The sequence below is a fragment of the Lissotriton vulgaris genome, chromosome 9 (assembly GCF_964263255.1).
Source record: "Lissotriton vulgaris chromosome 9, aLisVul1.2, whole genome shotgun sequence".
NCBI lineage: Eukaryota > Metazoa > Chordata > Amphibia > Caudata > Salamandridae > Lissotriton > Lissotriton vulgaris.
Window position 1 is genome coordinate 1,136,353,039 of NC_141697.1, and position 13,991 is coordinate 1,136,367,029.

Genomic DNA, 13,991 nt, shown 5'->3' on the forward strand with positions numbered 1-13,991 from the left:
CCAAATCCCATCCTCATCGCCAAAATATGTCATGTCCTTACACAGGTTGACACAGGTTGCCATGTAGAGTTTTGTAGACTTCTTTATTGGTTCCAGGTAAATATGTTCATCAGTCCATACTCCAGTTGCCAGCCTTCACTCCAGCCCAACCAGGAGCATCCGCCCTGCTGCTCAGCCCAACTCCAACTGTCACCACTCATCCACACATGCACCCCGGCATTCCATTCATCATAGTCACACCAACATTCCGATACCATCTCTCACTCTGGCTGAGCAGCTAGGAGAAAGCTCGGCTGGGTAACATACATAAACAATATGAGGATATAACACTTAGATTGCTCTAGAGTTTACAGTCTGTAAGTTATAAGGCAGAGGTTGGATGGTATCTAACCATTGATGACTGCTGTTTTATCCTTGAGAGGTGGATAAAATAAATATTTCGGAGTTGGGTAATAACTCTGATGAAAATGAAAATGCAAGGTTATTTGGATTGTGAACTGTATATGGTGGTTTGAAGATTGGTATGCAGACCCACGATGCCTCTGGTAGGTGTTCTCTCCAAAGAAGCTTAGTGACGAGGTTTAGAGAGCAGGCATCACCAGCCACCACTGAGGTTTGTGGGTTTTCACAGTAGCCAGGGGGTGTGTCCAAAATAAAACATGTGTTGAGAATGACCTGTTTCAAACCACTTGGGATACGGTGGGGGCTGTACTTGTTAATTTCATGTATTAACTCCTCTGTTTCATGAGAGGTTGTTGAGTAAGGGAAATACACAAGCGGGAGACCATGTAGGGCCTACATTTTGCGTTTTAATGTGGCGAACAGTGAGTACCAACAGGATGACCGCGGCAGGTATCCGCTCCCGTGATACACAATGCTTTTTGAGGGAACAAGTATGTTGTTCTTCTGACTTAGTTGCAACTTAGTACGGAATTCCCTGCTGTAAGATACACTCCCTTGCAGGAAAATAAAGTCTTGTGTTTCGCTCTCAATTTTGCTACTAAAGTCATCTCCCCTCTCGGTTTGTCTGTTTTCAGTCTTGGTAATCTGCTACATCCTGTTTCCATACCTGCACTCACAAGATATCAGCTCACTTCACATAATATCCCGGTGAAGAGCTGATATCACGCAAAAAAATTGAGACTTGAAGGCCAGCTGGAAAACTTTGCATAGAGTACTTTTTCAGTTTTTAATAAAGATGCTCAAAATATGAATTCCATTCCTGGGTTTTCAAATAACCCAGCTAAGGCATAAAAAAATGCCTTTTATTTCATTAAATAGCACAAAAGCCTATCCTTGGGTGTGTGTGGCCGTTTACTAGTGGCAAGTAAAGTACCAGTACATGTTGTAGCACCTGTGTATAAATACTTAAAAGGTCCCAAAGGCGAGATCTATTGGCTATGCCAATGCTTGTTACTATAAGACCCTCAATAAAAGTAGTATCAAAAAACAATGGTTCACTGTAAATATTTTAAACAGTATTGTTTCATACTAAGGGAATGCATAATGTATCCAAAACTGAGCACAGTCACATAGGCAGTTTATATAAAAAAAACATTCAATAAACAACCAAAATAGTGGAGTACTTAATACTTTTATTTCCACAGATAAAGTTGTACTCAATTTCAAAGAGCTCACACACTTATCACATGGTGCAGAAACAGTGAGCAAGTGATAAATGTGTATACATAACACCTGACTCGACTCCTGAGGGTATTTTACAAATGAAGGTTAATCAAGTCTCTATATAGTTTGTTCTCTGGTGTTTGCCATTCTTTTTGTGGATGCTTAAGAAACTTCTCATGTTTTGAACACTGTCAATCCTTCCCACCACAGATTCAGATACAGCAAAGATACATTCGCAATGTCTTTATGATTTGGTACTAGGATAGAAGTTATCTTTACAAGTGCATTGCATGGCTTAACAGCTCACAGTCTTACTTAAGGTTTGCATATTACAGCAGTAACACCAGCATTAATCACCTAGTTCTTTTTAATACAACTATATACATGCTACTTCAGAAAACTGACAGAAATGGAATATGGCTGATGCATATATCCACAAAGCTATTTGAGAAAAGACAAGCAATGAAAAAGCCAATTGGTTAACGAGTACTATCAAAGAGTGTTATACAAGAATAATGCCTTCATTTCTGATGCCAAGATGTTTGCAAGTAGACTTAACAGCTACCAGGTAATTTATGTGGACATAGCATAGACAGAACAAGGCCTACGTAGTCCAAGAAAATAACCTACTAAGATTCCATGGAGAGAGCTGACAGTCTTTATGTAAACCCTGGCTAGGTTTGTACTGTACGCAAACAGGAGATGTACAGACTTGAGTGCAACACTGATTCAACCTCGACTAAGTGAGTTTAGTGACTAGACTAACCTCAGAGAAAATGTGTGTGGGTAGTTGATGTAACAACTATCTAAACAACAGTACAACAGGAATGATCTTACAATGTCATAATACAGGTATTTCAAAACCATGCTAAGATTTGTGTGTTTGGGGCAAAATTGTTTGAGTACATTAGTTGCAAAAACTTTACTAAGATGCATTAGTTTCTCTGACTTAAAAATAAATTGGAAACGTTTAATCTGACATATGAAAAAAACTGTAGGAGCAAGATGGCTACGAAGAGTTACAGAGGTGGTACAAGGCCTCCTGTACAGGAAGTGCAGCAACTATTGACTGATTTTAAGAAATGGCTGAAGATTGTAGAGTTGAGGGTCAAAGATGCTGAGGGACACTCATGAAGGAACAAAATTAGAAAGTAGGTCTGCCAGAAAAGATAGAAGGTCCCACTATGGAGTTACTTTTGAAAAAATGGCTAGAGAGACAGGTGGCTCTTTAAGTACTCTCACACTTCTTCTCAATTGAAAGGGCATGCGAAGTACCAGCAATGTCTCGGTAACAGGGCACATGACATTTAAACTAAGGGAGAAGAACAATATACTGCAACGGACATGAAAGAGTGGGCTGATAGAGATAGAGGGAGCAGGATCTATCAATAAACTGACTACACTTTAGAGTACAGAAAGAAAAAAAATCATTCTTTGAAGTAAAAGAAAACCAGGTGCACACTTGGCCTGTAATTTATGTTGATGATTTCAGCTAAGTTTATGTTTATAGAAGATGCTGTATCTCACAATACTGAGCAAGGACACTTCTACTTGGGTGGAGAAGATAGCAATCAAGTAGAAAACTAGGCTGCAGCCACCTAAAGAGCATGCTCAATGTGTCTGGAGATGTTCCAAGGCCCCACAGGTCTGGGAGGCATCCCCTGCTTGCCTGGGATAAATAGTGCCCTAGGTCAGAGCTTTATCTAGACCTGGTATGAAATACCCCAGCTCTGGGATCCCTTCTCTCGCCGAAACATGTAGCAAACTTCCCAGGAAGGAGACTAACCAATCTGCAGAGGCCTCTCCTGCTTGCCCGGGATGAGAAGTTCTGATTGGGCTCCAGGTTGGAGCTCTGACTTGCCTGCGGGTGGAAACCCCCAGCCCTGGGCTCCGTTCTCAGATTTTAGTGTTGCAAAGTTCCCAGGATGGGGTACCACAGGACTGGAAGTTCTCATCTGCTTGTATGGGTAAACAATCTCTGACTGTCAGAGCTGCTGCTGGCCCTGGGAAGCAACCCCCCTGCCCTGGGGCCCCTTCTCCAGTCCCATATCAAAAAGTGCCCAGGATGGGGTCCTGGGGGCACTGGATTGTCTCCCATATGTTCCAGTTTCAGAAGCTCCCACATGCTCTGGGCCAGTGCTCTAGTTGATGGACCTGGGATCAAAACGCTCTAGGACTAGGCTCCTTTCTCTGGTCCACCATGTCTAAATACTTCAGAACAGGGACCTATAGGCCTGCTGGGGTCTTCCCTGCTGATCTGGGTTCATAAGTACTGAAATGGTCACTGGTCAGAGCTCTGGAAGGTCTGGGGATGGTAGCCTGCTGTCCTTCCTGTGCTCTGCCATGTTGCAGCAAAGTGCCTGGGGCATTGACCCGCAGGTTCAGGAAGTCTCCCCTGCTTGTCCAGGTTATGAAGCTCTAATAAAGCAACTGGTCAGAGCTCCGGCTGGCCTGGGATGGAAGCCACCAGCCTGGCCTCCCTCCTCCAGCCTGAATGTCGCAAAGTTCCTGGGAAGGGGTGCCACAAGCACCGGGTTTCCCATGGTTGTCCCGTATCAGAAGCACTGACAATCCTTGAGTCACGACTCCAGCCTCCGCAGGGGTGGAAGCCCCCATGCCTGGGCTCCCTTCTGTGGTAACCCTTGTTACAAAGTGCCTGGAACAGGGTCCTGCAGGCTTGGAGAGGTCTCTCCTGCTTGTCAAGGTTCAGAAGCAATGACTGGACACTGGTCAGAGCTCTGGCCTGCCCAAGGATGGAAGCCTTTGGCCCTGGTGTCTTTTTGGTGAGCCGCCTTTTAGTAAAGTGCCCGAAACGTCTTCCTGCAGAATCAGGAAGTATCCTCTGCTTGTATGGGTTCAGAATCTCTGACCAGGTCCCGGGTCAGAGCTCTTGCTGGCCTGGGAAGGAAGCCACAACTTCCCTATGCTCCCTCCTCCAGCCTGCCATGTCACAAGGTGCCCAAGACATGAAACCGTTGAGAGGTAAATGAGTGAAGTCCCTAGAGCCTGCTGGAGGATTCAATGTAGTGGGAAGGTTGGTCATGCGGGAGGGTGAATCCCCTCTGTTGAACACCTCCCTGCCTGAGTGCACCCGGCCTCTGGGGGGCATATTTCCACTGTGCACTGGCTTTGGTTCGGCTGGGAAGGTTTCAAGATGGAAGGTGGCTCTCTGCTCTGGTAGAGAATTTTACGGGCTCATCGTAGCAACTTCCCCATATCCATGGAGCCCAGGTTGAATGCCCTTGCTTACTCCTCCCCAACCACCACGGCTCCACTTGGGATGCACTGTAATGGGGAAGGAGGGAACTGGACCCAGCTACCAGGCTCACTGTCGACTGGGGTAGACTGCCATCAGTGTGCCTCTACTGCATTGTACTTCTACATTGGAAGGCCCACAGGGCAATTTGTGCCTTCGGTAATGCAGGTTCCCCACCTGACTCATCTTGAAGTATGGACCAAGCAGTCTAACATGTGCACAAATCCGACGGCTTATTAAAATGCTGTGGCACAATGAAGGTCAGGGGTGGTGCATACTGGCTGATGCTGGTTCCTAATGTGACCTTGCAGAGGGCGCACCACCAGCCCATCTATTCCTGCTCTATCAGAGAAGTGGAGCATGACCGCATGTAAAAGGACCTGAAGAAAATCACATATTGGAAATATCCCAGTTTAAAATACATTTGGGATCCATGAAAAGACATATTGGAAGCCTCAAAAGAACTAAATAAGCTTGCCTCAAACAAACACAAACCATTCTACCTAAAGAGGTATTGTTCAAAATTTGACAAAGAAGTAGAGTTTCATAACAGTGTAGTGCACTATGTCAAGAACAAAGGAAAAAAACTGAAGGGACAGCCACAGATATTGTGTAGCTTTTGAGAAATGAGATTCATAAAAAATTGCTATCACAATATATAAGACATGCTCACCAAAAGGACTAAAAGATGCTCCACTCTCGGTTCTAACAAGCAGCAAACCTACAAAATTGTGGTAAAAAGATGAAATATTTGGAAACATTTCTGAAAACAAATCAAATATAAATGTACTCATGGTCCTGCACTTCAATAAAAAAAAATAAAAAAATTTTTTGCAGAAAAAAGGTGTGAGATAAGAGTGAAAAATAAAAAACTTGAGAATGAAATGCATCAAGCATCCACCAATACTGAAAGCAACACTAATGATGAACCAGTGTATCGAACGGGCAGATAAAAGAAAGGTGCTTTATAAACAGAAAATGAGCACTTAAAATCAGAAACTTCCAAGATCTGAGTGACAGAATAGCTAAATTGCAAACATATTCCCAAAATCTGCAAAATTGCAAAGCTGGTATGGACATGATGGAAGAAACTGTAATGCATATCACAGAAAATACCAGCACTATTCATCCAAAACCAGCAAATCAAAAATCTGGCTGAAATACCAAACAGTAATTGGCAGTGAACCAGTGAGCACTGTCAAAATGAATACTAAACTGTCCAAATCTAAAATAATGTACCCAAGAAAGACAAGAAAAGCGTAACACTCGATGCAAATCATAAGAAAAGTTATGCAAAATCCAAGGGCAGCTTTAAAAAACATCAGTCAAAGTTCACGAAAGATAAAAAGAACATTGCCATAATAATGACTAATAGAGAAGAGGATGCCACCTGCCACATTGATGCTGATATTATTTATCAGTATTATAAAGACATCATTGGTGAAGAAAATAAGAACAACCAAAATTCGTTCCAATAGACCAAATCCCAGAAGAATGTGACCATGAAAATCAGTGTAAAGAAATCATAGTTCTTGAAATATCAGAGGCGTTGGAGGACGCCAACTTAAAGACAGCAGTAGGGCCATGCAACGTTGGCTTAAATGATCTATACAATGTACACAAGAATACTAGTTAGAAATGTGAAACATCTCAGAATCAATTGTTATTAGTTTCTAAGAATGTACACATGGACAAGCTGAACAGAATTAGCAACTGGAGACCGACTGCAATTTGTGCAGCATTCATGAAGGTATTTACAAAAATCCTGACCAAAAGACTCACTACTTTCAAAGATTTGAACAAAAAACATAAAGTCTTCAAAAACCTGACACTTCTTCATAATATCACAACAGGGGTACATATCATTAAGCACCTGCTTGCAATGGTGCTCATAAGCATTTCAATGGCATTTGAATCTGTCAGTCTCTATCACAAAAGACAAGTCATATATCTGAGACCTAATTAGAGAGTTATAGACAGCTGTATCTATGTTCTTCAAAGGAAAAGCAATGAATCTACACCAGAAATAGTAATGAAGTCTGTAGTCAAGCAAGGTGACACGCTATCCCCAGTGTTAAATCACCAATTTAACCTTTGCAGACAAGATAGCAGCACTTAAAAACACATGGGATCACAGGAATGCGAATTTGAAGATAATTGAATAATTCAGAAAAATAGAAGGTTTAAAACTAAATGTCAAAAAGACATGTCTACTTCATAAGTCACCACAAAGACAAAATTCTGGTGAATAATTGCAAAGCATGGCAATTTGAAAAACAAAAAACAATAACATACACCCAGATGACAGTGAGAGATACTTTGGACTAAACTTTGACCCTTACACGGGCCATACTAAAAATAAACAAATAAATGAAATAGTATCAGATTTGGTTAACAAAATTGCTAGAGAAGTACAGGAAGGTGTACTTTCTCTACCCAATTTGTGATTCAGTGAGGACAACACTAAAGTGTAGTTGCACTTCGGGATAATCTTTGTATTGTTGGAAGCAAGATCAATTTGCTGCTGATGGGTAGCAATAACAACCCAGAAAGAGCTACTGTGAGGTGGTACAAGGGTTGCCAAATGCGTTGGCATATAATTAGTGGCATGCATGACTAGATTCCCAATGTACCTACTTACTATCTAGTGAAACTACAGCAAAAGGAGTGTGCTTTACAGAATCATTGGGAAAAAAGGCCTAGTTGAACTTGACTCTAGTCTGGCACAGTGAAGAGAGGAGAAGTGTATGATAAGTGGCAGGCTACTGGGTTTCTGGTCAAACACCACTACTCATATTGTTTTTTCACTTTCCAGGTGAGACAGGGGTGAGTCCAATGGAGCTCTTGCCTCTAGCTTCACAAGACTGGAGTTGTCATATTTTTGTGCAAAGTATTGAACGGCCTACATTCAAGGTCTTTTATGTCTCTGCCATATTTGCACTGTTTCTGAATATTGATTTTGTTCTCATATTTTTTCAAGTTAGAATGTATTTCGAAAATAGAAGTCCTAAAGCTCTTCTGTCTGCGGCAATGTATCTAGTTTAGAATGTAAAACATTACTCTTAAAATGTATTTTGCATCTAATGTAGCATTTAAAGAAAGGGTTTATCACAGATAAATTAAGGATTATTTTAGATCCACTTCCCATTTTGTGAATAATTACAAAGTAGCATGAGGATAATTTGCAAACAATGATATAGATATGCCTATTGGTATTGTGTTGTTATCAATATGTCTGTAATGAAGCTTTCCTTCACCATGTATTTCTTTTTCTCCTATTTAGCATCTCAAGAGAATGCGTTTTCCTCTCACGTCCCTGTCACGATTAACCCCAGTAACATTTGAGACAATGCATTAGGCAATTAGTATCACTGACGTTGCTTTAGGAGCATCAAGCATGAGTGCTTCTGCCATATCCATCTGTTAGCAATATCATGCAGAATGGCTTGGCATACATGTAAATCAAGCAAGCAGTCAGAAGAATCCTGCGGTAGTAAACTTTAGGTAGAAACACACATATGCAGAAAAATCACTGCTAAGGGTTTGAGACATGTATCTTATGCTTGTTTGTAACATAAATCTGATTGTGCATTGTACATTAGCTAACTATATACAAACAGTTTGATGACACCTACCATTTCGCTACTCCATGGAACAGCAGGAGAGTCCCAGTGGTTGCAAGATCCTCGTCTAATCTGCCCTTAGCCAACCACCTGCACACATCAGGTTTGATTGTCTGTGTCATCCCACCTAGTCATGCAGTTCTGATCCACTTAGGTGTACTAAAGTCCATCAGAGATGACCAGCCCAACACCAATTTCCTTTCCAGGGTTGTGAACATCAAGAATTCCTAAATAACAACTTTCTGGCAGTGATGGAGGAAAGGAACTCTTTGCATAGAAACTCTGCACAAGGAAAGCCCCAGCATCATTTGTCAATAAGCTAATAGTTACTCAATAGTCTGACATTGCCTGCAAAAAGCAACTCACTCATGTCAGTGTGCAAAAGCACAAAAGCATGTATTTATCCATTTAAAGTGCAAAAAAATGAACACATGCTGAAAAACTGAATACACAGTGGTATTACCACTAGCCCACTAATGTTTCACTTAAATACATTAGCTTTATTAAGGTTAAATGACTTCAATGCCATGAAGCCCATATTGAGTTAAAGGTTAGTATAACCATCCACCAATAAAAGCATTGCGAAGAAAAACTGTTTCCCAGGGGAGTTTTACAAAACTGGATAAAGCGTTCCTCTCTTGATATCCCCTCTTAACAACTAGCCATTTCAATGATGTTTCTGGCATACTGGACCTGGCGACAGTAAGAAATGGGGTTATTTGTTGAGAGAGGATAAAGACCTATTCAATCACCAATCACAATCATTGTTGGGGTAGACCACTAAAGTCACTTAATTAACCTGTGCTTAACCATCTGGTAGCTTGGCACAAAAATAGTTAGTTCTAACTTCGAGATATGTGTAAAGTATTGATAGAGCACCTAAACAGTAACAAAGTAAAACACAAGAAGATCCCAAACCAATTTAGAAGAATAGAATACATGTTTATGAAATCAAATTATACCAGAACAATAAAATTCCAATCAGTAGAACTGGAGGTAAGGAATTTCAACGTTTTAAGAGAAAATAGCGGCAAGAAGCAGAAAGCACTGCTCACGGTTAACTGGTTGTGCTAGACTGAGGGAAAGTCACAAGTTCAGGCAAACGGCGATGGAGTGCAGGTCAGACATGGGCACCAGGTACTTCCTGCTGAAGAGCTACCTTCTCAGGTCCAGTGCAAAGAGTTCCGTTCACTGTGGAGGAGGCTGTGAGGAGGCGACTTGGGCATGAAGTGCAGGTAGAGTTTGACAGATGGTCGTTGCTGTAGAGCAAAAAAACAGTACTCACTGGAGCTTCTCATTGGCTGATCAACACGAATGATTGCTTACGCCATGAAGTGCAGGTCTCACTGGAGTGTCACGTTGGCTGATCGTTGTGAATGCTTACCGACGGCACAAAGTTCCGATCTCACCGGACTTTTGCATTGGCGGTCATCACAGTCGACGGGACAAATTAGCGGTTGCAAAGAGACAAAGAGCCAAAGCTACAGGATTTTTAACTTTTGCTTCCTGAGGAGCTCTCACTGATGTCAGCCAAGGATCCATAAACTGGTGGGCACTTCTTGGGGATCAGGACTTAGTCTAGCAGAGGCCATCCGAGAGCTCAGTCAGGTCCTGACAGGTGTAGTTGGTGCTGGTCAGCTGGGCAGTTAGAGGGAGGCCTCTGGAAGCTTGTTGTATTCTTATAGCTCACACAGGAGGTCAGCCAACTGACTTTTGGGCCGTCTTTGGAAAGCTTGAGTTCAAGCCAAGCAGGTTCCGTCTGCACAGCAGAATCTTCTACAGGTCAAAGGGTGTTCTGAGGAGTCATTCTGAAAGTCCTATTTTTATACCTGATGTCAGCCTTTGTGTGGGTTAATTCCTTATCCTACCCCCAAAACTGGCTCTTGTCTATACTCTCCCTTCCACTGGTCCTGGGTCTAAACTATCTAGGGTGACAAAAGGCCGGACAGGCCTGGTTCCTTTGTGTGCACTGCAAGCAGGGCCCTTAGAAACTCAATCATGGCAGGGGGGAGCTCATTCTTAGCCATCCTGTCAGGAAGATCCTCTCACCTAAAACCTAGATTTCCATTGTCTCACTGTCTGGAAGCAATACACAACACCCAACTGTAGAGCTTTTCACAGTCATGTGACCCCGGAAGCTGGCAGAAAGGCACAGTTGATTTGAACAAGAAAATGCCAACTTCCTAAAATTGTTATTGTCAAAACGTTAATTTAATGTCTAACTTTACCATTAAAAAGGATTTTAAACTGTAATTCATTGTCTGTAAACAGCATAACTCTATCTGCTCCCAATCTGAAGTTAGCACTTTTTAAATGTAATAATGAAACCCACTGTTAGTCTCAAAGGACTAGATGTAGGTAATTGTAAATGACCGATTCCAAAATACCGAATGTTACCGATTCGGTATTTTCGAATCGGTAATTGCAATGTAGATAATAATTCGGTAAAAAATACCGAATTGGTAAGATTCGCTATTTACCGAATCGGTATTTACCGATTCGGTATTTGCCATTGATTCCTATGGGTCTGGAGGCCCATAGGAATGAATGTCAATTACCGACTCGGTAATTACCCATTCGGTACATTTGGGAATAAGTCAAGGGTGGCAGGGTGTCACTTTGACACCCTGTTGCACCGCTGATTAGTGCTGGTGTGCACATGTGGCATACATACATGCCCTAAGTGCATGTATGTCTGTCACATGGCACAGGTGTTTATGCACATTTATGCATTTACATAGGATTTCCTTAATTGCTATAGGAAGTGCCTCTTTTGACATGGTTAGCCCCCAACTTTTCCTGAACATGATGTGATGTCGCCCGAAAGAGCACTGAGTCTCTGCTAGCCAGGTTCCCAGTGCCCAATCTCTTTCCCAAAACTATACCACAATTGTCACAACTTCAGCAACACCTATAAGTCCCTAGTAAACGGTACCCCTAGTACCTAGGGAATTGGGACTGGAGAGGGTGAACTAGGGCTGCAGAACAAACTATTCCACCCTAGAGACCCCTCACCAAGACCATCCAACCTGCCACTGCAAGCTGCAGGTCATGGTGCAGAGAAAACTGGCCACAGACACTGCATGAGGTATGAGTAAGACATCTCTACTACAGGCCTCACAGCGCTAAGGTAGGGTGTACTATATCCTATGTATGGACATATCTGCATTAGCAGATATGGCCCTACAAAATTTAAGTCCATTCTTGGATATTGTAAGTGCACAGGGAAGCCATAGAGAGTACATGGGCTGCACACCCGTCATTACGAGTTCCCGAGCACCATGAAGGCAAACATCATATGTTCAATCAATCAATCACTCAGAGTACTTGTAGAGCGCGCTACTTACCTGTGAGGGTCTCAAGGCGCTGAGGGGAGGGGGTGCTGCTACTGCTCGTAGAGCCAGGTCTTGAGCAGTCTTCTGAAGGCGAGTAGGTCTTGGGTCTGCTGTATGTGGGTAGGGAGGGTGTTCCAGGTCTTGGCGGCGAGGTATGTTAATCTTATGTCAATAAATCCACACTGATACTAGTGCTGGATTTGTTAATAAATGCACACACAGGGGACACCTTAGAGAGTCCCCATAAAACCTACCAAACACTAGTGTGGTCTCTGAATAGTGTCAGCCAGCCTGCCACCACCAGACATGTTTCTGACCTAATGGGGTGAGATCCTGCTCTCTCAGAGGCCAGGAACAAAATCTGCTCTGGAGGAAGGTGCTTCACACCTCCTCTAGGCTAGAATGGCTTTCCGAAGCGGGAACCTTCAAAGGTGATGACACCTCTGAAATGCAACCCATGCATTTCCCGATAGTGGAGAATGCCAACCCCCTGCTCTGCTCCACGTTTGGTGCCGGACAGGCAGGAAACTTATAGAGGGTGTAGACACCCTAAAGGTAGGTAGCTTCTGTTACACCTCTACATTCTGGGGCTGATTCACAGAACTAACTTAAGACAAAATCCTAATCTTACTACTTTTGGTATTCACAGAAGTTAGGATTTTGTCTTAAGACAGACTTAAGACAGACTTAAGACAGAATCCTAACTTAAGTCTGTCTTAAGTCTGTCATAAGTCTGTCTTAAGACAGAATACTAACTTCTGTGAATACCAAAAGTAGTAAGTTTAGGATTTTGTCTTAAGTTAGTTCTGTGAATCGGGCCCTTAGTATTTAAGTGGCACCCATGAACCCTGAACTTTAGATTTGATGGACCTAAGAAGAAAACAGACAAAGAAGAACTGCTGACCCGAGAATAGGGTACCTGTTGCAGATTTCTGGGGCAAAACCCTGCCTGCTGTCTGCAAGGACTTGAATGCCATGGTATGCTGTCTCATCCTGCTCCTGTGAGGCGTCCAAAAAACCCAGAGCACCCTCAGCCCTTCGGCAGCTGCCAAAGAACTTCCTTAAAATAAAGTAGCTACTCCTCTCCATTCCGCAGGCACGGAACCCGCAGAGTCAGGTTTACCGACTTGCTGCTCCCTGGCGACTCCAACGCTTCAATCAATCAATCAATCAGGGATCTTAAGCGTGCTATCACCCGTGAGGGTCTCAAGGCGCTGGGGGGGAGGGGGGAGGGTGGGTGCAGCTCATGTCAGTCAAAGAGCCAGGTCTTGAGGGTCTTCCTGAAGATGGGCAGGGTGGGGGCACGTCGGATGTTGATCAGGAGCTCGTTCTAGGTCTTGGCCGCAATGTGGGAGGAGGTTCTTCCACACGTTCTGGCTCTGCGGATGGCGGAGGTTCCTCAAGGGAAAGTTTGGCAAAATGGTGGTTTCTCTTGGGCACGTGAAAGGAGATTCTGTTGTTGCGATATTGGTGACCTGTATTGTGGAGGCATTGGTAGGAATTGATGAGTATCTTGAAGGTTTCTCTCTTCTCGACAGGGAGCCAGTGGAGGTTTCGCAGTGTGGTGATGTGTTTGCATCAAGGGATGTCGAGCACAAGTCTGGCTGCTGTGTTCTGTATGGTCTGGAGTTTGCAGAGCAGAGACTTGTAGATCCCTGCATAGAGGGAATTTCCATAGTCCAGTCTGCTGGTTATCGGTGCGTGGGTGACGGTCTTTATTGCTTCAGAGGTATCCATTTGAAGGTCTTCCGGAGTATGCGGAGGATGTTGAAGCAGGTGGAGGTGATGGCGTTGACGTGTTGGGTCATATAGAGGGAGGAGTTGAGTACAATGCAGAGGTTCCAGGCGTGGTTGTTCGGGGTGGGGGGGCTATCGAGGGCATTGGGCCACCAGGTATTTTTCCATGCTGAGGGGAAGGGTCCTAGGACCTCTGTATTCTCTGAGTTGAGCTTCAAGCAGCTGCTGCTCATCCAGGATGCAACGTCATTCAGCACCCAAGCAAGATGAGGTACACCAGCAATGGATGGTCAGATCTGACCCCCCCCCCACCATACAAGAGAATACCCCGACCTACCGGAGCCGTGCCATAGCAATACCAAAGGTACCCGACCACCTGCAACTGACACCAGGAAAAATAGGCCAATCCGGACT